Here is a 27,819-nt window from a genome sequence, read left to right on the forward strand (position 1 = left end):
ATTCCTTATCTAAGAAGGAGCGTTTGATCAGAAGAAAATATGAAGCTGGTTTTAAATTAAACATCATTGAAGTAGCGAAAGAAATTGGTAACTCGCTGCTGCAACAAAATTCAATGCGTCTGAGAAACTGATGAGAGATTGGAGGAAGCAAGAAGATTAAAAAATAAATAAATTAAGTGTCGCATTTTTGAATGGGCATATAAGTTGGGGTCTGATTTTATAATCGATTTTTCGGGTTTCAAGACCCGACTTATACGTGAGTATTTACGGTAAACCTTAACATACTGTGCTGCTAATCCCACTTTCACATCCTCTCCATGCACATAGCTCAGATTAGCCCCCTCCTGCTCTGCTTAACATTTTTCTTTCCCCTGATTACTCATGCAAACCTTTGTACATAGTCCTATTATTTTCACAAATAAATTGAACTTATTTTTTTGTGGTATGCTTTTATTGAAAAGCTCACAATGTTGTGCATTTTGAAGAGGTGCCCTGCTATTAAGAATTTCCAGAAGCAATGTCACCTCCAATGGAGCCCAAGGCAGAGGTAAGTCTCCAAACTAGAAGGGGAAAAGTAACTTGGAAAGCTAGAGATGAAAGACATGGGCCACTAGGAGCCATTGACCTTGTTATACATGGAATCCAAGAGATGCCAATGCAAGAAACTTAGAATAACAGCCTTGGTGGAAATAATCCATATTCTTGCAGTAACACAGCAGATGACAAAAGAGTCTTGCCCTTAAAGAGTGAGTGACACCATGAATGGCTGGCAACATAGGTGGCAGCATGGTTGCCTATTTAAGAATGAAGTTAGAAAGGGCAGTCTAGCAGCCAGTATTTTGTACCTTTCACCTTTGTACCATGGACCTCAACTGAAAGAAATGACTTGGTTGTTCCTTTAATGGAACAGGAGGCTGGGTAAGCATGCTTTGTGGGCCTGTCCCTATAAGGGTTATTGATGATTTAGGGGTTCAGCAAGTCTAAAAGCCTACTAGAATGGCTTCTTGCTTGGATGCCCTGACTCTTAATCTGACCTCAAGATGGATTTTAGGGCACATAATGCCAGAGGTATACTGACCCTAGAGTTAGGGGATAGACTTAATGGTTGAAAAAGAGGAAGAAAAATGGAAGGTTAGAATTAAGGACTTTGGTGAGGGATATGGATGACTTAACCCATCAGGCAGTTACTCAGTGGTTCAAGTCTATTTAGAAAATGCCCAAAGAGAAAATAAGTATCTTATCTAGTCATTTCTAGAAACCAAATATTTTGTTTTGTCATTTATTTTGATACTTAATGATTTCTTTATTAATCCTTCCTTTTACATTTAATTCTGATAACATTTTTAGACTCCTTGGACATTACCCCCAATGTCAGGAAATATCATGAGGATATTCTGCACTGTTTAGTTTTAAAAAATTAAATAATATTCAATAAAAGCACAAAATAACATTTAATATTCTTCCATTCATACATTTCCCAAACTTGCCAATACACATGGCAATATGCATGCCTTGCAGAAGTATTCAATCCCCTTGAAAATAGAAACAGCAGTACCCAGATAGGCATGGCAGAATCAAATGCCAGTCCCTGATGCCGTGAGGCAGAAGCACAAACCACTTTTCCCACCATGATACCATGCTCCCATGTCCTAGAACCCAATTCAAAAAATTAAACCACGACTGTATTCTGTCAATGTACAGGGCCTAGCAAAAGTATTAAGTCCCCCAAAAGTCATCACCATTCTCTGTAGTTCAAAAGACTCTACAAATTTTCCTTCTATTAATATTTTTATTGGCAACCTAAATGTTCTTCCAGTTTACATTTAAAGCCATAGTAAATAATTTGTCAAGAGTATATTTCTTAAAAATAGCAACTGGGAAAATGCAGGTTGCATAAGTATTCAAACCTTAATAATAAGTAGGGCCTCCTTTAGCCACAATAACTTTTGGAGTAATTGTAAATCAGTTTTACAAGCTGCTCAGATGTGGTTCTGTCATATGCTTCCTGGCAGATGTTCTGTAGAACATTCAGGTTGGTTGGGGCAAAGAGTGCCAGAAATTGTCAATGGGATCAGGACTTGCATGAACTGGGCCATTGTTGTTGTTTTTGAGCTGCTTTAGTGTTGTCTTGGCCTCGTATGAAGGTTCATTGTCTTTCTGGTGGGTGTACCTTCTCCAAGCTTCAGTTTCTCAGCTGCATGGATCAGTTTCCCTTCCAGTAGCTCCTTGTTTTCTCATTTCATTTGTTCTTCCATCAGTGTTAACAAGATACCCAGTCCCTGCAGATAACACATTCTCACTGCATTGTGGTGCCATCCACATAATTAACTGCAGAGACGGTGTTTCATTTTCATCTGACCACAAAAACTTTTGCCACATTCTAGCTGGGTCTCTCTCATGCACTTTAGCAAACTCCAAATGTACACTATGTTTTTCCACCCTACCAAACAGGCCACCTTTATGGAGAGCTCTTGACATTGTGGGGCCATGCACATGTAACCCACTTTCAGCAACTGACTTCTGCGAATCCTACAAAGCAATGGTTGGCTTCTTTGCTTTCCTCACCAGTCTACATCTTGTTTGGGTGTAACATTTGACAGACAGTGTCTTGGTGGTGTGATACACCTTCCACTACCTGAGGATGCATTCTCTAGTATTCACAGGAACATCCAAGCCCTTTGGTATTATTTGTACCACTTTTCCCAGCTTATATATTTGTATCTCTTTATCTCTTACTACTGTGGTATGCTGTTTAAAGTTCATTTTCGAGTGGGTTCACAGCCTGGCTAATGAACAATACAAAGAGTGATTTTTATATCCAGAAAATGTGGCCTTTACTCTGATTGTTCACTGGTAGAAGCCCATTATTCAATTAGGTCCAAATGAGAGGTAAATGTGTCTTGTTTGGGAACTCTTTGCCACTTTAAGATTTTCACATTTAAAGTATTTGAATACGTATCCATGCAGCATTTTTCCTGGTTGTATTTTTTAGAAATATACTTTTGAGTAATTATTTATGTTGGGTTTAAAAATAAATTGTTACAACACATAGTCCTTCATTAAGTATTTTTATTGACACCCTATGTGCATGAATCTTTTGAAAATACAGAACATGGCGATGTCTTTTAAGGGAACTGAGTACTTGTGCAAGGCACTGTACATCGACATTATATAGGCATGGTTTAATTTTCTTTTATTGAATTCTTGAGAGTGGCAGCATGATGACAAAAGTGGTTTGCACTTGTGCCTCACAGCTTGAGGGACTGGAGTTTGTTTCTTCTCATGTCTTGAACATGATTCCAAGTTAAATAACGGCTATAAAAAATCATAGTGTGTTATTGAATATGTGAAAGTGCTTTGTAATGAACTGATGTCCCAACTACAGTTGGCTACTGCCTTTTGTTCAGCGCTGCTGAAATACTGTATATTCTGAACTTAAAAAGTTCAGAAGATGAATGGAAGTTGTTAAGGTTCCTAATAACAGTAATATAATTAAGTGAAAATGTGAAATAAAATACAATTAGATTCACAGGAGTGAGAAAACCAAAACCTTATGTCTCAAACAGGGCCTTATTGAAAGCAAATGAAAGTCTTTCTGGCTTTGGCCACTCAGCATCCCCTTGAACATTCAGTATGTTCTATGATTTTGACAGAATACAATACAGTTCTAAGACTTGAGTTATTGACTTATGCATTCTGATCTCCTGTTGAAAGGCCAGGACAGATTCCCTTTCTGTGTTCCTATTCACTTTAATCACAGTCATCCTCTCTAAGTCAAATATTCCAAAAATGTAATGACAAGTCCAATAAGAGATGGGGAAGATGTCTGTATTGGCTTGTATAATACATAACTAATGCGGCTTGACTTGGTACCTAATGGACTCCTTGATTCCACTAAGCTCTTAATAAATGTTTCATGAGCCTCCGTGGCCAGAATCCCAAAATACACTGCTTGGGTTAAGATATTAGGTTTAGATCTGAGATCACACTGTCAACCTGGTGTTTCCTCTAAAACAAAACGAAGAGAAAATTGAAGTTGCTTATGGTAAAGTTGAAACTAGACCCAGGAAATTGAATTTTCCCAGAAATTCACAGGGAACGTTGATGCTGAGAATCAAAGGCAACAGAGAGGTGGTCTTCCAGGAAATGCTGGGATTTGCAATCCTGCAGAGCACCATGTCACCTCTATCTTTTTTTTCTTACTGGGAGCTGAGTTGCACTTCTTCAAAACTGTTAAATGATAGAAATGTGAATCAGGGTTACTTTATATTTTTTACTTAGTTTAGCTTTGACATATTGGAAAATATGCCCTGCTAAAAGCTCTGTGAAAAATAAGAACATATGAAGCATATATAGTATGTGGCATTATTTTATTCTGGACAGGTAGGGCCAGCATATCCGTATAGGTAAATGCAGTGGTAATCTGGAGCATCATGTTACATAAACAAAGCAGCAAATATGAACATAAATGCAAAATCATTTGGTGGTGTTCTTGAGGTTTAGTTTTCAAGGTGGACTCAGGTATTAAGTATCTCTTAGACTCTTAACCGACCTCAGTTTAATATATACTGTAGAAAGCATGAGAATTGAGTGTAATATAATAAAACTATAGTATATTCAAATGCTATGACTAGTATGTACTTGAGACACAGTTTCTATTGTGTTCTGCATAATGTGATGGCTTGCTGGGTGAGCAAGGGGTAATCAGGAAAAGATGGTATGACAGACGACCGGGGTTCTTGCCTGGCCGGGACACCCTTCTGAGGAGAGGACCGGTGTAGAGGACATGTCATCAGCAGTACCTCCCCCAGGACATGAGAAGGCAGCCCCCCTGGGTTGCATTGGGGCCACAGGCTTTGAGCTTAGAAGCTCAACCCTGCTGGTGCCCGTGGCCCCTGACAGGGGGCTCCTGAGTAGCTCCGAAGCTGGCTTCACATGGAGCACTTCTGCCACACCCGTAACTGCTGCCGGAACTTGATTGGAAAGCACCTGGAACACTTCACTACACTTGGGGAGCCGGAGTCAGGTGCGTGTGGAGGAGTGAGGTTGGCAGAAAGTGAAGAAGAGAGACAGAAAGAAAGAAGGGACTTAGTATTGTAGCTGTTTTATACGTTGAGAGGTTGCGTTAAAAAGTTAAAGGTTATTAAATGTGTGTGATTTTTGGACATCTGGTGTCTGTTTCTCTGTGTACAGGGGCTGAACGTCCACAATGGCAAACATCAAGACTGGACCAGAGGGAGAACAATCTGCACTGGACTGTGGTCCTCCAGTTTTCAATTTAATGTTCAATTCATTTTATTTTTGGAATTGCTGTCTTCATTGAGCGTAGGTATCAAATGCTGTGACAAGTTCTCATTCAAAATGCAAATTTTATAAATACAGAATTACTACAAATACCGTATATACTCGCAGATAAGTTCTCCCGTGGATAACATGTGAGTTAATTTTAACATATAATGTCTGGTATTTTATAATGTCCTTCATATAAGTCAAATGCAGAAAACTCATGCTATTGGTCCGAGAGATTATGATATGCTAACATTCACCTGAGAGTGTAACCACGGAGCACACTGCCTTTTTTTTCTATGTGGGTGCAGCAATGCTCTGTATCATCGCATGCTCCTAACCTCTCTCTCTCTCTCTCTCTCTCTCTTTATTGTGCCTACGTGAGCACACGATAATACCAGAACTATCCTGAAGCAACATTTGCTCTGTTTTATATTTTTTGTATCTCACACCCTCCTACTTCTTTATCATAAGAGCACCCCTTATCTACGATGGAGCGTTCGATCAGAAGAAAATATGAAGCTGGTTTTAAATTAAACGTTTAAGTGGCGAAAGAAATTGGTAACTACGCCGCTGCAACAAACTTCAATGCTCCTGAGCAAACTGATGCGAGATTGTAGGAGGCAAGAAGATGTAAAATAAAAATAATTTAAGCGTTGCATTTTTGAACAGGCGCATAAGTCAGGGTCTGATTTTATGATCGATTTTTTGGGTTTCAAGACTTATACGTGAGTATATATGGTAAAAACTGAGGTTTGTTTAAACACATAGGAAGTAGTTTGAAACCGATTAGCATAAATGGAAACCAATGATATCTGTTCATTAATTAACTGTTGAACTATGGCCAGTTGACAATGGTGAAGAAGAAGGCAAAAACTTCAGTCAGCAGCATCCCTGAAGAAAATAAAACTCTGGGGGTTCCACGGTCAATTGTAAGATAGAAAGCCAAAGGCACAGTCACAACTAGCAGCTTTACGTCCGTATGTCCAGAGACACGCAGGTTAGGGTATTTTGTGATTCTAAATGGCCATTGTGTCAGTGTGAGTGTAACTTTGTGTGAATGGTGCCCTGTCCAGGGTCCGGTTGGGTTGTTTACTCCACAACTGCAACCATAAATTGGATAAAGCAGATTAGAATGTCATGTCATGATGGAAAATTGGAGGCAGTTGACTTTTTATTGATTCATTCAATAGCTGATGGTATATATAAACAAAATTACTGAGTGTCTATTCACAAAGAGGATCGCGCACATATCCTTCTGGTTTATGTATCCTTCAGAGTCTGCACTGTGTTCTCTTATCACTTTTCAACAGTGTCTGCCCACTTTTGCACTTACTTGGGGGTTGGTAACTCTGATTGAAAAAAATTAAATTATCGCCCTGGTTGGAGTGAAACTTTGGTGATGAACACTTTATCTTTCCTTAAAGGAATATACAGCTTCCAGTAGAGGGTATCTCCAATCTGACTTATTAAGAACTAGGAAATAAGGAAATGGATGATGTGATAGAACTAACACATTCATAGCACAGGTAGCAGAATTAAATAAAAGTGAGCTACTCTACTTCTAAATACAGCCCAACAAAGCCATCAGAGGAAGCCCAAGTTAACTGAGACTGAAAGAAGTGTTATTGTGATGGTAAGTGACCATCACTGTCATGGAAGGTTTTATTGTGCTTTGGTGTATGAATAGAATTGCATTACCTTGGGAAAAGTGAAGACACTCCACCCCAGCCCACTCCATGTTTTTTGTAGGCTTTCCTAAGTGTTGTCTTTATTTCGCTAAGTCTTCTGTACACGTTCTGATGTATAGTAAAATTAACAATAAAAATTTATTACATTTATATAGCGCCTTTCACACTACTCAAAGCACTACCACACAGGGAGGACCCGGAAGGCAATGATCTCTTTACTGTGAGGCAGTAGTGCTACATAGAAGGTGGTAGCAGAGGTGGCCTTAGGGGTGTGTGGGGCCTAGAGCTGACCAACCCCACATGGGGCCGGTTACATCAAACGCTGTTACTGGTATGTGTGCGAACAAATTTAATAAAAATAATGTTAACATAAACCAGATTTTCTCATTACAGTATTCAGCTAAATTTTTGCGAGATAACACACAGACTTTATCAAAATATAATGATACTAGCCAACCCGCGGTTTAGCATACGACGCATAATTATGTATTGATGGGTGAACACTTCCTGAAAGACACAGTTGTCCAAATGGGGTTGGTTTTGAGGATACGACTGTAGGTGAATGAAAAGATGTAACTCTGGAGAGGGCAACATACAATACAGCGTTTTACACGCTGCATACAGCGATTCATATCCGCAACAAACAAATTGTTTTACACGCTGCATACAGCGATTCACATCCACGACAAATATGATTCTTCTTAGATGGTGCTGGCGTGTCCACCCTCGCTCTCGAAGCATACACACTGCCTGGTCATGTGCCCGCTCGCAAGAGCAACTAACAGAGACCCGCCTACCAACTGTAAGACCATGGGATACCCCTCGCAAACTGTTCTACATGCCGCATACAGCGATTCACATCTGCGACAAACAAACTGTTTTACATGCTGCATACCACCCTCACACTGTCCAAATGGGGTTGGTTTTGAGGATACGACTGTAGGTGAATGAAAAGATGTAACTCTGGAGAGGGCAACATACAATACAGCGTTTTACACGCTGCATACAGCGATTCGCATCCGTGACAAACAAACTGTTTTACACGCTGCATACAGCGATTCACATCCGTGACAAACATGCCTTTTCTTCGATAGCCCTGCCGCGTCCACCCTCATTCTCGAAGCACACACACCGCCTGGTCATGTGCCCGCTCGCAAGAGAAACTCACGGAGACCCGCCCACCAACTCTAAGACCATGGCGTGTAAAACAGTTTGCGATGGAGGACGCGGTCGTGCGTCATAACCGAAAAGAATACAGTGGAACCTTGGTTCACGACCATAATTCGTTCCAAACCGAAGCAATTTCTCCCATAGGATTGTATGTAAATACAATTAATCAGTTCCAGACTGTACAAACTGTATGTAAATATATATTTTAAGTTTTTAAGCACAAATATAGTTAATTAAACCATAGAATGCACAGCGTAATAGTAAACTAAATGTAAAAACATTGAATAACACTGAGAAAACCTTGAACAACAGAGAAAACTAACACTGCAATAGTTTGCGCTATAGCGCTACCAACCGCTGGGTTTTAAGCACAGGGAAAAAAATGAACATTTGAAAAAATCCGTAATTTAATAAACCACCAAGAAAAGTAACATTGCAATAATGCACACTACGAACCGATCGCTGTAAACAGAAGTGAAAACCAAATCAAGCCCAGTGCATTCTTTAACTGCCTTCCTACCTTATGAGTTCAGCCCCCTCTCTCTCGCGCTGCCTGTGTGTGTGCGTCTGTCTCTCTCTGGCACTGCCTGTGTGTGCGCGGCTCTCTCTCGCGCTGCCTGTGTGTGTGCGCGGCTCTCTCTCGCGCTGCCTGTGTGTGTGTGCGGCTCTTTCTCTGGCGCTGCCTGTGTGTGTGTGCGGCTCTCTCTCTCGCGCTGCCTGTGTGTGTGCCTCTGTGTCTCTCTGGCGCTGCCTGTGTGTGTGCGCGGCTCTCTCACTGAGGTTGACTAATGAAAAGTCAACGTGGCTCAGAGGTGCATGTGGAGTCTAGCAGAGACGAACGTGAATGACGCCCGGTGTTGTGAGTTGCTGCGTCCGAGTTGGTGGGTGTGGCTCTGCGAGTTGTCGTCATATCCAATGGTCTTAGAGTTGGTGGGCGTGGCTGTATTGCGTGTTTTCCATGGGTGGCTACTTGTCGGCGGCTTAGTGAATTATATATATAGATAATCTATTAAAAAAGTGCAATTCATAATTCATGACAATACCACAACAGTGCGAAATGAGATGTGGTGTCATGTGGAAGTTAGCAGGGCCACTTCTAGAAAAGTACCCAAATTGCAGGTATACTCTGACATGGTATGGAATTTGACCTTGAAGAGGGATTTTAAAAGGGTTCCTCTTAGAAGCATCTCAAATATATCTATACATATTAATAAAAGGCAAAGCCCTCACTGACTCACTGACTGACTGACTGACTGACTGACTGACTCACTCATCACTAATTCTCAAACTTCCCGTGTAGGTGGAAGGCTGAAATTTGGCAGGCTCATTCCTTACAGCTTACTTACAATAGTTAGGCAGGTTTCATTTCGAAATTCTACGCGTAATGGTCATAACTGGAACCTGTTTTTTGTCCATATACTCTAATGGAGGAGGCGGAGTCACGTATCGCATCATCACGCCTCCTACGTAATCACGTGAACTGAAAACAGGGAAGAGATTTACAGCACGAGTCAAACGCGGGAACGAAGGTAAATGACGTTAATTTTTGAGTGTCTTTTAATACTGTGTAAGCATACATATTAACACATGTGCAATTAAACGTGTGCATTTACGGGGTGATTTCTCAGGCTTAAAAGCTCGCCTTTTACTAAAAGGTAAATGCAAACTGTTTTCATTCTGAAAGGCACAAACCACGTTAGATTTCAGACGTTAGAGGCGCAAAAATGTCGGTACACCAGATAAATAAGCGCAACATATTATCAGTTGTATTGTATGCTTACAATACATATAGAAATGTGTTAATCGTTAACTAATATTATGGGATGGTGTTCTTCGACTCGCGCCTTGATTTAAACAATTGCATTTCTTGGTGGGTTTGCGTAGCTTATTGTCAATATCTTTACACCTCTTTTTAAGACTTAATTTAAAAAGGTTTTCTTTTCTTCTTGATTAAAATTTAAAAGCAATACTTCACCGCTGCGAAGCCCCTCTAGCGCTGACGTCCGAGGTTCGATTACCGCAAGCGAGTGCAGTGAGTGTGTACGCCTGATGAGCCAAGAATAAGGGGGAAGGACGTGTCGCGTACTCTTTGCATTATTTGACAGTAAACTATTTTCAATCATTCTATGATCTGCTTCTCACAACTGAAGGCACCGTGGCTGATGTTACCTCACTTGCTGGCCAACCATAAGCGTTACCTGGTAGGTAACCAGCCACTCACTTCACTCCCTTACGGGAATCGAACCTCTGAGGTTTTCTTTTCTTCTTAGTTAAAATTTAAAAGCAATACTTCACCGCTGCTAAGCCCCTCTAGCGCTGACATCCGAGGTTCGATTACCGTAAGCAAGTGCAGTGAGTGTGTACGCCTGATGAGCCAAGAATAAGGGGGAAAGACGTGTCGCGTACTCTTTGCATTATTTGACAGTAAACTATTTTCAACCATTCTATGATCTGCTTCTCACAACTGAAGGCACCGTGGCTGATGTTACCTCACTTGCTGGCCAACCATAAGCGTTACCTGGTAGGTAACCAGCCACTCACTTCACTCCCTTACGGGAATCGAACCTTGGACGTCAGCGCTACAGGCAAAGCCCCTAAAATTGCGCCACGGCGTGTGGTTCGTTTATTTGACAACATGTAGATCGGGGTAATTACATTCCGCGCCACGGCGTGTGGTTCGTTTATTTGACAACATGTAGATCGGGGTAATTACATTCACGGCATTCGTAGTCTGATTCACAGTCTGATTGTATGGGTGGTTACCTACCAGGGAACGCTTATAGTTGGCCAGCAAGTCAGGTCGAAGTGATCACTCGACTGAAGGCAGCTTCACAAAAAAACAGATCCTTAACAAACTGTTATTAGTATATTTTCCCTCAATTTAAAAAGGTTTTCTTTTCTTCTTAATAAAAATTTAAAAGCGTGGATTTGACCGACTGACACATACAGACATATTCATGAGTGCAGGTACTTCGGAAAGAAAGCACCGTGTAAACCTAAAGTTTAAATTAAGTTCATAGACCAACAAAAGGTTGCCATTCATTTGAGGCAAGATTGCTTTTCTTCTGTACAACTATACATTGCATTCTCAAGAGTGTGCTTGCACGGCTTCGGATATAGATATATATATATATGTATGTATGTCTATATATAAATATGTAAGCTTATAAGTACTGCCTTACTTCTCTTTAAGAAAGGAAGATGTAATGATACTTGATTTAAATGATTCTTCCTGGGTTTGCTTAGCTTATTGTCAATATCTTTACACCTTTTTTTAAGACTTATTGACTGAAACGGGCTTTCACCCCATTTCAACCTCTGATGTGTAGAGGAGGTTAAAATATTTCTTATCAGCAGGGACATTTAATAAAATTTAGTTGTTGTCTAGCATCTTGACTACTATGATTAAAAGGGTTTCTTGTGCATGGCTGGTTATATCAGGCAATCGTACAGCATTAATATTAAGATATTTCCACTGTGAGCCTGAAGTGGATTTAACAGATTCAAAAATGGATGGATGGACATAAAAAAGTGAAAAAAGCAATATAGTTTAGTTCTCAGATTGTTCTGTGCTTTGCGTTTTTATTTAGGTAGCAGATAATGTAATTGAGTAAGTAAGCTAACTACATGTATTAATAACTTACTGAAGCAGCTGATGGGCCATTAACATGGCATTTTGCATTAGAATTACTAATCATCAGGAGTGGGATTGTATAAAGTGGTAATTATTACAGTTTAGGGTCAATGGTCTTGCTCTGAGGGGGTGTGTGGAGTAATAGCAAGTGGCAGGGGTGGTAATGGGCTGTTATTGAGTGGCAGGTAGATAAAGGGGTATAGCATTATTATTGAAGAAGAACACAGTGAACAAGACACAATGAGTATTAGTATAAGGTAAGAGGAATTAGTTATAAATGGAATAAATAGGAGATGCAAGTTATATGAGTGAGGGTGCAATTCTGATTATCTTGTAAAATTAGCTAAAATTATGATGAATGCTGAGGTTGTGGGCAATATTGAACAGCAACTCAGTCATGGAAAGGCAGGCTCACATCTTGAAATCATTTGACAGTTATCACGTATTTGGAACCAATTCAAATTTGAACATTCATGGCCTGTGGTAATGAAGCTAATGAAGGACAGGGGCTTTTGTAGCCTTTCTGTTCACATCGCCTGCCACATTTTGTCCAGACCTTCTTCTTCACTATGAAGTTTGCTACAGAATGATGCACCCACAGCTATAACCTCCCAGATTCAGCATGTCGTTTTTATTTTTTTTTACACTTTGGCCTAGAGACATTGCAATCCTGAGGGCTTTGCCATCTAGCCGTTAGCCCCTCTGCTGAGCTCAGCGGTTATGATGAAGGTGACTTTTTGATGAACGGTTTTTCTTTTCTCGTTCAGGACCATATTCTGACAAGTTATCAGGAATTCTCATGTTGGGGGCTAAAAAAAGGAAGGACTTGATTAGCAAATCAGGACAAAGCCCCTCCTTCAATGGTGACCCAGCTCTCCTCAGCCCCTGGACAGTTTAAATGTGCAGCATAAGCATTACAGATATGAATGTCAAAGCAGCTTGGCTCTAGTGATTAATAGAGAGGCTTTAAAAGGTAATTTTGAAGAATGAACTTCATGAAGCTTGTCAGTTTTTGAGAGGAAGCCTTTCTTTACTTCTTGTACAATCAGTGTAATATGAAAGCATGATAATTAAAATAAATGATATCTTCATTTTAAACATAAGCTATTACTAAATGTCCCTGGCACCAGCAGCTCACAACAAAAAGGTATGGGGGAGCATCCATCTATTTATGTGATGCCACATGATTCCGCAGCCTTGACATTGCCCGCTGCTTAGGGCATTGATTGTCACGATTGTGGATGAACCAGAGTGAGGGAGCAGACAAGCAAGACTTACTTTGCAAAAATATGTAACAGTTTCTTTTTTAAACATTAAAGGAAGGAGCAAATGGTGCATTGGTACCATAGCAATAAACATTTCAATAAATAAATAAAAGAAACATAAATCCACGCCATAAAACCAATAAAGTGTCTGAGGGTGTTTAAAATTCTTGAACCAATAAATAGGTTAATATTCAGCTTGAAAAAGTAACATTGCTCTGTTTCTTCCTTCACACTCTTTCTTAGTTCTTGTTGGGACCCATGGGCATCTGTCTGATCTGCCACTTCACCAGAAGCTGCCACCTCCATCAGTCACCACAACTCCCAATGGGCTGAGCCCTCTCCTGGATGTCTGCCATTCTTCCACCTCCTCCTGTGGCCTTTAGCCTCCTCTCGCCAACTTCAGCTTTCAGCTTCTTCAGCTGCCAAGAGCATAACCACTCATCAGAACTACTCCATCTATCTATCTATCTATCTATCTATCTATCTATCTATCTATCTATCTATCTATCTATCTATCTATCTATCTATCTATCTATCTATCTATCTATCTATCTATCTATCTATCTAAACAGATTCACAGTAAAATGCTGGCATGGTATTTGTGTAGAATTTCCAAATCAGGTGTTACATTTTGGCTGCTTTACTTGTGTCAGAGTCCACAAGGCAATGAGCTGATGTGTTGCCTGGTTCATGACCTTGTGGTCAAAGGTTGAAATTTGTTATGATGTGGCGTGAATCAATAAAGTGTCCAATAAAGTAAATCTATCTATCTATCTATCTATCTATCTATCTATCTATCTATCTATCTATCTATCTATCTATCTATCTATCTATCTATCTATCTATCTATCATTTTTTAAACCTAAATAGTCAGTTTATTATATTAATAATTTCTATAGCAATAAATCATAGCATTGAAGCTGTATGCCCCTGATGCTGCCAGGATAGGCACCACCTTCATAAAAGACAGAATTAATAAATGATGAAGAAAACAAAATACTGGAACTCCCATTCCCCATGACGTCTAATCCACACAACATATCTAAAAATGAAAACACTTAGTACTCCTCCTGGGCTGCCTGCCCTTTCCTTCAAGTGACAGTGCTCCACATTACATCTCTAGGCTCCTTAGTTGCTCTGTGTTTTCATGTTTCCTTTTGGGACATAGGCTGACTTTTTCTAAGATCACTGGAGAGTCCCTGTTGTGCAATGTCCTCCAATTCAGCTCCTTTACAGTAATAAGCAAAGATCACGGGGCTACCAACTCTTCAAAGGTGTTTAAATTATCCCTTAAAGATCTCCCATCTGTGGCCTAACATTGTGTATGTCTCTCCGGAGCACAGCCATAATGACACTTCATTGCACAGGGCACTTGTTAAGAGTCTCTGTTCCTTGAATGAATACTCTTTGGGGCCCTGTGGACTTTACCTGCTCCAAGTGGACGTCTATAATTTGGAGGCTTTGCTGCAGAATGATCACTTAGTCTGCATGCAATATAATTATACTGTACCAGTACTTGTATTTGTACAATAGGCTTTACATTATGAATTTTATAACAACAAATATGCGATGACAGTGAACTACATTTGAATTGACCACACACAATATAATAAAATTTAATTTATTATACATGAAATAAAACAATGACATACTGGTTAAACTTCAAACTGAATACAAAATAACTTATTATTATGAAAATATCAAAATGGCAGCCTATGCCATACCTACATCATCCATTTTGAAGTCTAACAAAAATAATGACATTCATGGCACCATACTGTATATAACTTGTTTAGGTCGTTGCCTGACCTAGAGACTTGTGGGGTAAATTCTAGTCATTTGTACATCTCTCTGTGCCCATAATGGATTTTTGATTTTTGTCACTTCCCAAACATGTTACTTTATGGCAAGATGATTTGAGGACATGAACCGTGAGCACAGGAACAAGCATCAGGTCAGGTCAGGTGAGGGAGCATGCACTGGTACAGCATGTTGCCGCACCCACCATACAACAAAACAGCTCAGGATGCCAGTTAGCAACCACCCAGGGCAGACACACGGTCCAGTCCCTCCCTCCAGAAATGACCATCTGTCTGCCACAGTCAGGTGTTACGTGGGCGTCTCCTTGACCTGGCCCAGCTGCTCTGGTCCTCAGAAATGTGTATGCTGTGAGCCCAATCGCCCTCTGGGAATTGTGCCTAATGACCATAGTGCTGACTGACTTTCCCTCACAATACAGGTAATATGCCTCATTCGGAACTTTGTGAACAACCACTTATTCTACACAAAGTCAAACCAGCAGTTCTCAAGGATTCTCTGAAGAGACACAGTACTGAAAGAGTCCAGTCTTCATCTCGGGTCACTGGATAGCATCCATGTCTCACAACCATATAGCAAAACAGGAAGCACAAGGACTCTAAAGACTCTGACCTTCGTCCTTTTGCAGAGATGCCCTTTCCAGCAACCTCATGACCCCCCCATGCTCTCTCAATCCATCTACTGACTTCATAGGAAGAGTCACCAGAAACATAAATGTCTCTGCAGAGGTAAGTAAACCTATCAACAGACAGACATACTGCTGATGGCTGTGCCCAAGAAGTCCTTAAAGGCCTGGATCTTGTTTTTTTATCCAGGACACTCTCAACCCCAGACACTCAGACTACTTGCTCAGTCACTTGTTCTTGATATGACGTTAAACGGCACCTGGCCCTGAAAGTGGTCCTCCAACTTGGGTGTTGGTGGCAGGACTGGCACTCCAGCCACTATAAAAATATCATGCAGCTCCAAAACGGTGGACAGGACTCCTTTCTGCTCTTTGCGGCAGTAGCTCTGCTGCAGCCACCAACAGGATGGCTGCTCGCATTATGAAGAAGTTGGGGAAAAGCTCAGGAGCTTAAGAGTCGAAACCGCCGGAGAGCCAATGGGGTCAATCCTGTTGGGAATCAGAACTGGTGTGGTGCTGAGGGTTGCCTACTGCAAGGCAGGACTCGGGTCCCAATTTGAGGCAGCCCATTTGGGTAGGCACATGGAACACTCTGGAACTTATATTTAAAATGATGGATGATGTGATTGTGCCGGATGAAGAGCCAGAACTGGTGTGGAAGAGCAAGAAAGAAAAAATGATAATGGCTTAAGAGTGTGAAAAAAGAGACATGCTTCGAGTGAGCAAAAATATGAATAAATGAAGAGGGAAGCTTAAGTTTATACACTCTGTGCAAGGAATGAGAAATAAATAAGGACAACACACATCCTGTGGATCATAGAAGAGAAGTATGGTTTTGACTGAACACCTAACAAACTGATAGAAGACAACTCCCTCATTCATTATTTCATTAATTTTATGAATCCACACATTCCAGTAAAGCAGCTGAGGAAAGCCAACAGTATCAGGCAAAAGGCATGTACCACCAATAGATGAAACTTCAGTCCATTTTACTAAGCTTGTCTTTGAGAAGGTTTTAGAAAACTGGACTAAAAGAAGAAAAAGAACACAAAAAGAAATCAAATAAACACACTGTCCACACGCATTGGCCAGGCTGGGATTTGAACCAAGGATTCTGGACTTCCTACCTTCACATCACTCAGAACACCAAGATTACCATTTTGTAAACTGGAAAGTGGAGCAATGTGGGACCACAGCAGACCTTAGAATCTCCTGCCCATTGCTCCACACTTTTTGAATCACTTCTTCCATTTGCCTTTTCCCTCCAGATGACTTTCCTCTATTACCACCTGATTCGCAGACAGTAAAAACAAAAAAAAAGCTTGTTATCTAATCACTTTCACATCAATAAAGTATCACATTTAATAAAGCCAATGCTCTCTGTGAGCAGGCGGTGTGTGCCAATAAGAAGCGTGCTTGTGTCAACCTGCCTCTGTACCTCTGCAAAGTAATGAGCTGTAAGCTGCCCGCTGTAGGAGAGAGCAAAAGGAGGAGAGAATGTGTGCCACTCAGTTCACCCACAAAGAGCAACAACAAAAGAAAATTCTGTACTTTATTAATAAGAACATTTTACTTCAAACACTAACATTTTGAAATCTGCTTTAAAATCCTCACCATTAATAAATATATGGCTGTATATCTTAGCCTAATCAATGTATAATAACTCATCTTAAAAGAAATGTAATCAAAAAAGCAATAGGTGGCCTTGTAAATACAAGTTTTACCTTTCATGTTATTGATGTGGCTGATTTCTATGACTATTTGAACAAGATGAATAGTATTCTTGTGTTTTGTAATGCTCCACATGATGCTGTGTTTTGTAAAAGGCACTACGTAAAGGAAAGTTTGTTTAACAAGCTTTCAAAGTATTCTTATGTAACAAAAGCAATATGCTGGTATACCTTCCAGGGTTGGTTCCTGTGTCACATCCAATGTTGACAAACCTGATTTTGGGTGGATAAATGAACACATTGATTACTGAACCATCTTTTACCAGCATGCTGCAGTATTGGTCTATACATATATGACAAAGGCTCCTTTTAAATGAGAATCCTAGAAGTATGGCACCTCGCTTAGAAGCACATGTGCCATTAATGTAATGCGTTTCTTTGCATTTTAAGCGCTTCTTGCACACAACACATTTGGTAGCTGGTGACTGTTTGTAGCCAGTGGGAGGCAGAATGTCCATGTACTGCTGTCCTCACAGTCTGGACAAGTCAGATTGCTTGTGATGAAGAAACACCTTTAGGACACCTATCCATATCAGTGCCAGAGCTTACAGGTCCCTCATCATCCAATCGATTGTCACTATCTTGATCACTGTCATTATCATCAAAATATTCAACTTGCGACAAATCAAGTTACAATTATCAGCAGCTTTTTACTTTTTTTGCAACGACACAACTGTAAAATGTTTAACACACCATTTTCCACAAGCTGTTGCGTCTAAAAAAAAAACTCTATGGCTATGCACTAGATGTCAGCACTATGGTAGATAACTGGGACATGGCAGCAAAGCTTGCTAGGAAGCTGGCTGCATCTGTGGTGACTGTATATAAGTTATATTGTACGTTGCACCTTGACATACTCAATGCGAAATAACTTAACTCGTACGTCTTTTGTTAAAATTGTTAAAGTAATATGAAAGTGTCCTTTCAGGGCTAAAGTTTATGTCACATTAGACAACTTTTCCAACAATATTCAGCTATAGCTTTACATAACCTTAGTGAGATGGAGGCAGTTGGTGGAATGCTACCATGAGGCTAATTGCCTAATGTGACATACCCAATGATTCATTTCAACTAGCCTTTGACTCGCTCCAATAAAATCAAACAGGTTTAATTTTTTCTTTAGTTGTAGGGCTGGCTCTGTAAACATGAGCAATGACAACCAATGAATGCTCTTCTGAAAGTACAATCTGTAGACTGTAGCAACAAGAAATCCGGAATGTGGGTGTTTTGAAAGTCACAATTAGAACAGTGGCTTCTCTTTCTGCTGTCTCATATTTTTGGTACTAAAACAGAATGGGAAAAACAAAATGGCTGATACTGCAACCGAACTCACCATACCAGTTAACCCTTTGTACAGCACCTGATCTTTGGGGCAGCACGTTATTGGCTGCAAAGTCGTCATTCAGTCTGTAAAGTAGACATGGGCAGCAATTTTCAAATGTTTTAACTGACATGGCCTAGCAATGCAATTAGTAAATGTGGTCCACAAATCTGACATACCCCACGACTAGAAGTTGCATAAGGTTTAAGGTGATACTGTTGTTGAGTCTCTGTTAGATCACTGAATTTTGGACTTGTTACAATGCCAAATCTCACAAAAATCCTAGATGCACTGCAGTGAGCCTCAAGTGCTGAGTTAATAAAACAACTGATAAGACCAAAACGAAACTGACAGGATCAGTCAGGAATGACTTAATGTGGTTATAAAATACATAATATTGAAAGGCGGATATATTTATATATTTAATTTGTATTATTATTTGTAGGTGCCATAAAACATCAAAGATGAGTCAGCCTTAGCACATCTTCTTGGCCACCATTCAACAGACTTCCAGCAGTAGACTTACTGGAAAACCATTTGAAGTTTGACCTTTAATGCTGCTCCCATGGCCTACTTGTCTCCAGTAACAGTTTATAGATTTAGTTCTAAAGAAACGCCAAGGATGGTGCAAATAAATTAGTGACCATAAGCTTAGAATCAGGTCCAACCATGCATGGCCCAGTAGCAGCAAACATAACTTCTCTTCCACACTGTTCGCTTTTTCTTATTAGCATGTTGCTAAATCCCCCTTTCCTTCTTCTTTCCACTGTGAAATAAACAGCCTTGACACACGAAAATAGGATTGGGGCAGCCACCCGTATACTTAATTCCTGGCTGCAAAAGGCAAATATGAAGCAGAGTTGTGTACAGAATTTAGTCCAAGACAGAACTGAATACAAGTGGAGATTGATTGGCTTTTAAAGCAGGTTGGTAGAAGTGACGTCATGAGGACCTGGAACCAGAAGTGACATCCTCATGGCCGGAAGTGGAAGTGACGTCGTCTGCCCGGGACCGAAAGTGGCGTCGTCGGAATCAGGCAGAATTTCCCATGTCTGGTCTGCAGAGATAAAAAAGAAAGGGTTACTGCGCCCTGCCACCCTCTGGCCTGGCATGGAATTACCTTCTTTTGGTCCTTCTAGCTGCCTCACATGTGCACGTGTGAGACACCAAACAGCCTCCTTTAGAATCTCAGCCAAGTAGCTAGCATATCAACCTCATCAGAATAAAACACAAAAGTAAACACATTTGTACAGTAAATCTATTTTATGCACCCTTGGATAATTTTCAGCAAAAGCATATGCCAGAGTTTTATAAAGAGATTCAGTTTTGAGAGCCAGCCTACCACTAGGCAGTGCCTCAGAACAATAGTCCCTCTACAGTATGTAAGGATGACATCTCTGGGGAGAGATTGCGATTTGCCACCCCCCTCCCTCCATCCCACACATCAAAAGGTATTGTCTTTCTTCATTCAAGCTACTCAATGCAACTTGAGATTTGTTTTTCATTCATGCAAAACATTCTGCTGTAAAAGTTTCAGTAAGTGTATTAATTATGAATATTTGGTAGGAATCTGCTTTGAATAAACAGAGAAGCTGCACAATGAGTTAAAATGCATTTGTAAGGCAAACCTTTACCAGTCACCTTAACTAAAATGTTGCTTAAATAGGGAAAAAACACATACACACCCCCTGGGTCTATTTGCCTCTCTATAACGATTAGCTATTTCACAGCATCTCCAGAAATCTATAGGAAATTGTGCAGAATGCTCTAAGCACACGTTGTTAGTATTAAATTACAGCTGAGATGGAGGATCTGTTCTCTTAACTCAGATCAGCAGCTGTTCTGTTTACACGGGTAGGCATTTTAATATCTGACCCTGGCGCATCGTATCATGCTGTGTGCTGAATAGAATGGAAGTAAAGGCTATAATCTACCAAGGCCTTTGACGAGAGCGGCCAAGCAATGAGGCTGACTTCTTAATTAGCCTTCGATGGCGAAAATAATCTCCTTCCTGCTCAATCTTAATTGAACGCCAGCTCTTCTTTACCCGGGATAAAAGATGCTTGGCCTTGCACTGTTTGCCAAACTCTGTGGCACATCAATAATTTCACTTTGCCTTCAGTCTTTGCAGGCTCTCTCTCTCACATAATTATTATATAGGGTCCAAGTTAATAACATTTCACATGAATTGTCCTCATCTAGAGATCAATGCTTGATCCTTTTAATAAGAGCAATCTAGACCTGTGGTTTCAGCAAATACGAGCAGCTGTCTGCTTTGTCGCTCCCTATAGATCGTATTTGAAAAAATGGATTCTCCTTAGTGTTTGCAAGCAAGCAAAAAGTCCTGTAATGAAAGCTACCATTCATTTGCTGTACCCACTTTGTCCATTTCAATGCTGCAGAGAGCTTAAGTATCAGCAGTATCAATCTTCTTGCAGGTAACAACACTGGATATGTGTGGGGGAGCAAGGGCGATCTGACACCAACACCTAAACACACAAGCACTGATGCAGGGACAATTTAGAGTGATCTTTTCACCTGATAGTGTGTCTGGACGAAACCCACATGGATAGAAAGAGAATGTACTTTGGTTTCTGGAGCTTTAAGGCAGCATGGATAACCACTCTGAGTGATGGTTAGGAATTAATCAATTATATACAGTAAACACCATGACTAGACACAATTAAGAGGGGTACAAAAAAGTAGCGTGTACAGTATGCCTATCCCTTGTAAAAAGTATCATTAACCTCTAAAAGTCATCAATTTCAGGAAACACCCCAGTTCAGTTCTTTAGTACTTCATTCCCAAACTACAGCCTCTCTGGCAGCATCTTAAATTGGTTTGAATCCTACCTGGCAGGGAGAAAATTCTTTGTTAGTTGTGGTAATTACAACTCAAAGACACATGATATCCTATATGGTGTTCCACAAGGCTCTATCCTGGGTCCGCTGCTCTTCTCAATCTACATGCTTCCGTTAGGTCAGATTATCTCAGGGCACAACGTGAGCTACCACAGCTATGCTGATGACACACAGCTGTATTTATCAATAGCTTCTGATGACCCCGATTCTCTTGATTCACTAACACAATGTCTAACTTGTATCTCAGAATGGATGAATAGTAACTTCCATCCATCCATTTTCCAACCCGCTGAATCCAAACAGGGTCACGGGGGTCTGCTGGAGCCAATCCCAGCCAACACAGGGCACAAGGCAGGGAACCAATCCTGGGCAGGGTGCCAACCCACCACAGGACACACACAAACACACCAAGCACACACTAGGGCCAATTTAGAATCGCCAATCCACCTAACCTGCATGTCTTTGGATTGTGGGAGGAAACCGGAGCGCCCGGAGGAAACCCACGCAGACACGGGGAGAACATGCAAACTCCACGCAGGGAGGACCCGGGAATCGAACCCAGGTCCCCAGGTCTCCCAAGCTGCGAGGCAGCAGCGCTACCCACTGCGCCACCATGCCGCCCCTGAATAGTAACTTTCTCAAGTTACATAAAGAGAAAACTGAAATCTTAGTGATTGGCAATAATGGATACAATGAGGCTATTAGAAATAAACTGGATACATTAGGATTAAAAGTCAAAACGGAAGTAAAAAGCTTAGGGGTAACTGTTGACTGTAATCTAAATTTTAAATCGCATATTAATCAGATCACTAGGACAGCATTTTTTCACTTAAGTAACATAGCAAAAGTTAGACCTCTTATATCATTGAAAGATGCTGAGAAATTAGTTCACGCTTTTGTTTCCAGTCGACTAGATTACTGTAACGCACTCCTCTCAGGACTACCCAAAAAAGACATAAATCATTTGCAACTAGTGCAGAATGCAGCTGCTAGAATCCTAACCAGGAAAAGAAAATCCGAGCACATCTCTCCAGTTTTGATGTCGCTACACTGGTTACCTGTGTCACTCAGGATTGACTTTAAAATTCTGCTTATGGTTTATAAAGCCTTAAATAATCTCGCCCCATTTTATATATCGGAATGTCTGACACCTTATATTCCAAATCGTCACCTCAGATCCTCAAATGAGTGTCTCCTTAGAATTCCAAGAGCAAAACTTAAAAGAAGTGGTGAGGCGGCCTTCTGCTGTTATGCACCTAAAATCTGGAATAGCCTGCCAGTAGGAATTCGCCAGGCTAATACAGTGGAGCACTTTAAAAAAATGCTGAAAACACATTATTTTAACATGGCCTTCTCATAACTTCACTGTAATTTAAATCCTGATACTCTGTATATCCAATTCATTATAATAACTATTCATGGTGGCTCTAAAATCTGTACTAACCCGTACTCTCTCTTCTGTTTCCTTTTCCGGTGTCCTTTTGGTGTGGCTTTGCCACCACCATCTACTCAAAGCACCGTGATGTTCCAACAATGATGGATGGATTAAAAGCCAGAAGTCTGTATGACCATCAGCATCAAGTGACCCTGTGAGAACCCTAACTACAAAGAGGACTATTTCATTTATGTTAGGTAGAATGCCCAGAGGGGACTGGGCGGTCTCGTGGCCTGGAACCCCTGCAGATTTTATTTTTTTCTCCAGCCGTCTGGAGTTTTTTTTTTGTTTTTTCTGTCCACCCTGGCCATCGGACCTTACTCCTTTTCTATGTTAACTAATGTTGTCTTATTTTAATTTTGTATTTTGTCTTTTATTTTTCTTTTCTTCATTATGTAAAGCACTTTGATCTACTTTTTGTATGAAAATGTGCTATATAAATAAATGTTGTTGTTGTTGTTGTAGAGATCAGAGGGTCAGGTGAAATATTAAAATGCAAATGAGCAAGATTTGAATAAGAACACCAATGGAGCACCATGACCACACCTAACCAGAGAGTTCCACAGAGTCTATAACTGCTCTCTCTCTCTCTCTCTCTCTGTGTCTTTGGACTGGTGAGAAGGCCGGCATCAAATGATCTTACTTGACTGACTGGTTGTCATTACAAGCAATGATGATAGATAACCGGGGCAGTTTAAACTGACAGGTTCGTATGCCAGTAGGAGAGTTCTGAACAGGACTGTTCATGGGATAAAATGGCACGTTCTTGCAAGAGCTTCTGTCTTGTATGACGTCTAACATATAGTAGCATATGCACTGCTTACTTTCTGTAGTTGCTCACTAATAGGGTGTGTATACAATTTAAAAACATAAATGCATTGTAAAAATGTCTGTGCCCATAAATGCACCATACACATTCACAAATGACAGCCAAAGTGTTCCAGATAGTGTAGCAAATAGCAGGACTTTAGACACCTTCAAAATTTTAATTTAATGTTGGAGAAATTGAATAGGATAGATGAGCTTTGTTGGGCTAAATGGTCTGTTCTTATAAAAATGTTCTGATAATAACAGTTCTGACGAGCAAAGGGAATTCAGCAGAACAAAGATCGTCATGCCTATTTAACTAGATTCTAAGAAAAGAAGATCAAACTGAAATTTGAATCCTACTCTCTACTTATGGGAGCCCCAGAGCAAACATGGGTAGAAACAAAGAAAGAAATTACTATTTGTACACACAATTTACAATTAGTGTACATGTTTTCATTGAAAAGTTTCCTCTATTTATGTAATTCTTGAGCACATTTTGATAAAAATGTTCCCTCAATTTATGTAATTTGTGCACATTTTGTGTTCATCCAGTGACAGCCTTAGTCTTCTTCCACCTTGTAACTGATCAGCAATGAAGTGAATAACTTCTTCATTGTTGGTATGGCATCATCGGGAGAGCCCATTAGCTCTGAGAATCCTTTCCAAATTGTTGCTTCCTCAACATGATGCCTTGTAAGGCAAGATCAGTGGTGTCATAACTCATGTTTCAATGTGGTCATAACTCACTCTCAAATCAAAAAGTAGCCTTATCATTTTGTCGCTGTTACTTAAGCTGTCCATATACAACAACAAGCACAGCAGGGCTGTGAAGAGCACAGGTACACGTGTACGAATTACATAAATCAAGAGAAAGTACTCATTAAAATGTGTGAAAAAATGACGTACATCGAGGTAGTGTTTTAACTTAAACATGTGTATGAATTATGTAAATCAAGGGAATGTTTAAATTAAAATGTGAGCACGAATTACGTAAATTATGCATATGAATAGTAAATTGTCCCCATGGTTTTTTTTCCACCCATGTCTTCCTCAGGGCTCCATGCTCTACTATAGTCCTGTTAATTTATTCCATGTGTCTAAGGTTCTCTTTTTGAAGAGAAAACTTTCTATCATTTGTGTAAAATCTGCACTCTGATTTTGTTGAGAAACTTAAAGTATCGAATATGGTGCAACTAATAAATGCTTCCATAGGAACCTATTGTGGCTGCATTAACGTGTACAGAGTTTAACTTATTGTTTTAAAGATATTTTATCAGTCCTTGACACCAGGACCCCTTTGAATTACAAAAAAGGCGTATATCCCTTTAAGAGGTGGAGATGGTTGAGCTATGGAGGTGGAGAGAGTTGTTTTGTAGATTTAACAATTGAGTTCTAAAACTGCAAAATTCTGGACTTTCTTTAGTATCGTTGTCCACCTATTGTACAATGATGCCACACAAATACATTGAAAAAAAGTATTCTAATTGTTCCAGAAGGGTTAGAATATTGTTCTAGTTCAAATCTAAAGATATTTAAGTATATTGTAGTTCTTCTCATTAAAGGATGATCAGTTAAGAACAGTTCAATTGCTTAATTCTGAATAAGCCCTTTGGTTCAGATGAAAACTGTAACTAAATTCCAAGGACTCAAAAATAGAGCTTGTTCAGCGTGTTAAAATTTGTTCCATAAGTCAGTAAACATAGTATCCATCCAACTATTTTCAGAACCTTTTAAACCCAATCAGAATTCTCAAAAACCAAGAGCAGACACAATCCATGTAGTGTATCACTAGGCACATTTATGACCACGTGGGGTCAACTTATAGACACCAATCAACTTAATGTGTAAGTGAAAAATCAAGGTATTCAGGGAAAACCACCAGAGAGAAGAAGAGAACCTGAAAGCTTTACAAAGACTAAAAATCACACCTCAAACTTTAGCTACTGTGCCAGAGAGGAACATCAATGAAATCTTACTTTGATGCATTTAATCTTATCTAAATGTATAATTCCCTTGCATTTATTAAACCCATTTTTCCATTATATACAATTATATTTTCTTACCAACAGCAATCATTCCTCAACAGGATGATAGATAGACATGTACTGATTTGAATGATATACACAGCACAATCCAGCAGATTGGTGTGTGTGTGTCAGACAATGACAATCACAGGTGAAGATAACATGTATTCAAGTGACAGTTACAGATAAAGGAATGAAAAGGTCAGTTTTAATTTCCCATCTGGGCCAAGAATTTATTGTTGTCTTCAGAGAGGTGTTGCATTCTATATTTATGTTTGGAGAACACATTTTCAAATTTTGGGAAATACAGCTCTGTAGTTGTGGCTCAGGCACAGTCTTGATGAGTTTGTATGTTCTTTCAGTGTCTGCTTCCAGGTACTCTCGCTTTCCTCTCAGAACCCAAAGACATGCATGCTAGATTAACTGGTGACTCTAAATTAGTCCTGTATGAATTAGACATGTGTAGATTGGTGCCATATCCGCCATTGTTTCCTTCCTTATTCTCAGCAGCACTAGGATAGACAAGTAGTGATTAAACTGAATAAGCTTGTTTGAAAATGAATGGATGCATTTTCAAAATTTACCCTGTTCAATGGCAGGATTTTTTTATTTAAATGTATATCTTTGTATTCTTTTATCAGTATATGGCTGACAGTCATGTTCATGAGGTCCCTGATTTTAATTCATATTTTAATTTTTTCTTATACTGGTCTAAAATCCTGCGGTGGGTTGGCACCCTGCCCGGGATTGGTTCCTGCCTTGTGCCCTGTGTTGGCTGGGATTGGCTCCAGCAGACCCCCGTGACCCTGTGTTTGGATTCAGCGGGTTGGAAAATGGATGGATAGATGGATGGTCTAAAATCACAACTAGTGTTGATCAACAAAATTCACCAAAGTGTTTTCACATTGAATTTGTTGGATTCACCAACCAGTGACCTTGTCTGCAAAATATTTTTCAGAAAATTTGCCTTGTTGCTGGCTTAGATAAACCTTTTTTCCCTTGTGACCCATAATACTTTGCAAAAACAGTGTGACATCACAGAGCTATAGCAGTCCATGTTGGATAAGACACCCCACCTGAATATTTAACAATCAACCAGGAATGTGTTTCAGATTTGTTTGATTATTGGATGAAAAAAAAAAATTTATGACCTAACCCCTACCCTAATCCTTATCTTAAAATCAGTAAACAGGGCCCTAATCGTAAAATTTGTATGTAGGGCCCTGAAATTAAATCATGCTTTTCAGCCTGATCTTAATGTTTTATATGTTTTTGTCTTTCCCCTAATCCTAATCTTAAAGTTAGTATTAACTAACCCTAATCTTAAAAAAATGATTTGAGTCCTGATGTTAAAAATCAGTTTTCAGAGCCATGAAATTTTTACCTATATTTTTCCTGCTTTTAAATTTCTTATTTTAAAGTGCCTTATTTAATGATTATTTATTAAAATATTGCTCTACTTTTTAATTGAATTTTAAGTCTGATTTTAGTGTCTATTAGTATTGTATATTTATTTGTATTTTAATGCAGTTTTAAGTTCACCCAGTAGGGGGAAGTTCATTTGAACCCCTTGTTGTGTCTGAATCTTTAATTGCATAAATAATAGGATATTTTATACACATTTTTAGACACTATTTAAGGACAGTTTTAAAGAAAAAACATGGAGTTTTAGAATATTTATAAGGTATAATTGTATAGGGGATATATGACTTTAAATAAGAGTTTATTTGTAGGATCAGTGTGCCTATGCCTGCTGCCAGTTTTTTCCCCTAACCATAAACCTAACCCTAGTAGTAGGCTAAAAATTAGCAGAAAAACTTGGAAATACATTTAAGTACAAAATCCGCATCTAGAAAGAAATTGGAAATGTTTTGACATATTCATGTCTTAAAGGTAATGTCTTTTTGTGTCACCTGTGACTAGCACATGAGTCTATCCCTTTAACAGTATTAACCAGAGTGCTGTGTAGTTGATGCAAACAGGAAGGAGAGAAGAATCAACATGCTTTGATAGCAGTGGTAGTATTCTTTTCCATTCCATCCTAAGGTACAAAAGTCTTTGCCTGCAGAAATGGGGGCAATTTAGAGACTGACTCTGGATGGGATGTTTTCTGTTCAAAGGAACAAATTAATCAATTAAACTTTTTGTA

At 39.7% G+C, this 27,819-nt stretch overlaps 1 long non-coding RNA gene across 1 annotated transcript in view; it reads right to left on the reverse strand.

Annotated features, from left to right (window-relative positions):
* Positions 1-22,765, reverse strand: part of LOC127526667 (uncharacterized) — a 512,438-nt gene extending 489,673 nt beyond the window's left edge. Inside the window, exon 1 of the long non-coding RNA XR_007934087.1 lies at positions 22,573-22,765. This is a non-coding gene — a long non-coding RNA (uncharacterized LOC127526667). The remainder of the gene's footprint in view (positions 1-22,572) is intronic.
* Between the last annotated feature and the right edge of the window lie 5,054 nt (positions 22,766-27,819).

The sequence above is a fragment of the Erpetoichthys calabaricus genome, chromosome 2, assembly GCF_900747795.2.
Source record: "Erpetoichthys calabaricus chromosome 2, fErpCal1.3, whole genome shotgun sequence".
Lineage (NCBI taxonomy): Eukaryota > Metazoa > Chordata > Cladistia > Polypteriformes > Polypteridae > Erpetoichthys > Erpetoichthys calabaricus.